This window comes from Heptranchias perlo, chromosome 12 (genome assembly GCF_035084215.1).
Source record: "Heptranchias perlo isolate sHepPer1 chromosome 12, sHepPer1.hap1, whole genome shotgun sequence".
Lineage (NCBI taxonomy): Eukaryota > Metazoa > Chordata > Chondrichthyes > Hexanchiformes > Hexanchidae > Heptranchias > Heptranchias perlo.
In genome coordinates, this window is record NC_090336.1 from 66713250 (window position 1) to 66715749 (window position 2500).

Sequence of the window (2500 nt, forward strand, 5' to 3'; positions counted from 1 at the left end):
CAGTATTGCAGTGTTTCTGGGAACGGTGCAGCTCCCTGTGGGGAGATATTCAAAAGGAAAAACAGCTCTTTCCCAGTGTCTCTGTGTGTGTGTGTGTGTGTGTGTGTGTGTGTGTGTATTATTACTGAGAATAAAGCTGATATCTCTCTCTCTCTCTCTCTCTCTCACTCAGAGCTGCTGTGGAAGGAAACCGTTTTAAAAAGACCTTTCTCAGCTCAGTGGTATTTTTTTCTTCTCCAAGGCTGAGTGCCGCTCGCACGTAGCGATATAATTCAAAGTGCAAAATAACTTGGCGTCGTTGACTTTAAACAAGCAGGGTCTGCTTCCAAATGAAAGCTGCGCTCCCGAACTGGACTGACTGTCTGTCTGTCTGTCTGTCTGTTTGTCAAGGGGTGGAAAAGGCGGCGGTGGTGGTTAAGGGTGGAGCTTTACGCTCAGGAGGGGAGACTTTCTTTCAGAGGTGCCAATTAATCTGCAGCAGAAAGCCATCCCCCCCGACCGGGATTCGAAGCCCGGTCCTGACCACAAGACCACCGGGGAGAGTTGCCTCAAGTCCCTGAGGGACCTGGACACGAGGCCGAATACACACGCACGCCTGCTGCACTGGCAGCAGCGACCAACAGGGGGCTGACCGGCTGATCCTTCCCTTTCACAGGCAGGCTTTTGGCCCTCGCTGAAACGACAAAGGTGTTCAGAAGGAAGTCCTGGGGGGAAGGCAGGCAGGGAGGGACGGACACAGGGAAGTCCGCACAAAACAGGTCCCCTGGAACCTCTGACCCACAAAACCGGGTTCCTGGTGAAAGCAGTCCTGCCATTGACAGGACAATGGACAGGGCCCGGCAGCTTGAGACACATCTTTCTTTCAATAAGCAAGTTCTTTTTAAAAAAGTTTCCTTCCACAGCAGCTCTGAGTGAGAGAGAGAGAGAGAGAGAGAGAGACACTGACTGACTGACTGATACTGACACCGACACACACACACACACACACATATTATTTATTATTATTTTAAACGACAAAGGTGTTCAGAAGGAAGTTCTGGGGGGAAGGCATGGAGGGACGGACACAGGGAAGTCCGCACAAAACAGGTCCCCTGGAACCTCTGACCCAGAAAACCGGGTTCCTGGTGAAAGCAGTCCTGCCCCGCTCTGCCATCAACATGACAACGGACAGGGCCCGGACCAGGCGCAGCGGACGGTAGCGAGCAGTCGGAGGGTGAAAATCCGCCAGTGGGTGAAATGGAGAGCCGTGCGGTGAGAGGAGGCGGAAAGCGGTTCGCAGACTTTCGCTGTACCTCCGGCGGGCAGCGCCGCACCTCCGACCGCTCGCTACCGTCCGCTGCGCCTGGTCCGGCCGCACGCGACCAGCCGTCCCCGGAGGAAATCGGCCTCGGCCTTCCTGAGATATCAGTCTCCAGGTGGGACAGAAAAACCGGGGGCCCCCGGCTCGCTTTCGGCGGCCCGCTAGTCGACTTCCCGTCGTGCGAACGCGATCCTTCCGGTACCTTTCGGTGCCCCTTGCCCGACTCTAGCTCCGGTGGTAAAGCGGAGTCGGTCGGTCTGACGGCCGCCGAGTTAGCAGGCGGAAAGCGGTTTGCAGCCTTTCGCTGTACCTCCGGCGGGCAGCGCCGCACCTCCGAGCGCTCGGTACCGTCCGCTGCGCCTCGTCCTGCCGCACGCGACGAGCCGTCCCCGGAGGAAATCGGCCTCGGCCCTCCTGAGATATCAGCCTCCATACGGGCGTCACAAATCAGTGGACATGGTCAGCTGCAAAGCAGTGTCATTACAACCTTTCATAAACGACAGGGCAGCACCGCACTGCACTGCACCCCACACTACATCACACTTGCCTGCCTGCCTGCCTGCCTGCCGCTGCCTACTCTCACCAGCGGACCAAAGTGAGGATAACACCCCGAAGCAAGCATCTCCCTTGCCGCCCACCAGCCCACACCAATCCCCTTGCCTGCCTCCCACAAATTCCACCAGCGAGGCAAAGTGAAAATCAACCCCCAAAAAACGCACTCCACACCGGCCATCGCCCGCTATACACCCCCCCCCCCCCCCCCCGGGGCGAATATTAAGCCCGAGAACACCGACTGTAACCAACCGCAGTGAAAAGTTGAAGTGGCAACTCATTAACCAGATTTACACTTGGCAACTCATAAACCAAATGAACAAAAAATCTGGTTAATGAGTTGCCCAAAATAAATCTGGTTAATGAGTTGCCACTTCAACTTTTCACTGCGGTTGGTTACAGTCGGTGTTCTCGGGCTTAATATTCACCCCGGGGGGGGGGGGCGGGGGGGGGTGATTCTGGGGGTAGTGTCCGGGAGGGTGAGCCTTTTATTCGGCAGGAGGCGTGTGGGGAAATCATCAACCTGTCAGACGATGAGTTGTCACAAACGCCATTGCTTAATGAAAGCTGCGCTCCCGAACTGGACTGACTGTCTGACTGTCTGTCTGTCTGTCCGTTTGTCAAGGGGAGGAAAAGGCGGTGGTGGTG

At 56.2% G+C, this 2500-nt stretch overlaps 1 pseudogene; it reads left to right on the plus strand.

The window, feature by feature from the left end:
• LOC137329014 (U2 spliceosomal RNA) overlaps nt 1–36 on the plus strand; it is a 117-nt pseudogene extending 81 nt beyond the window's left edge.
• The last annotated feature ends 2464 nt before the right edge of the window (nt 37–2500 follow it).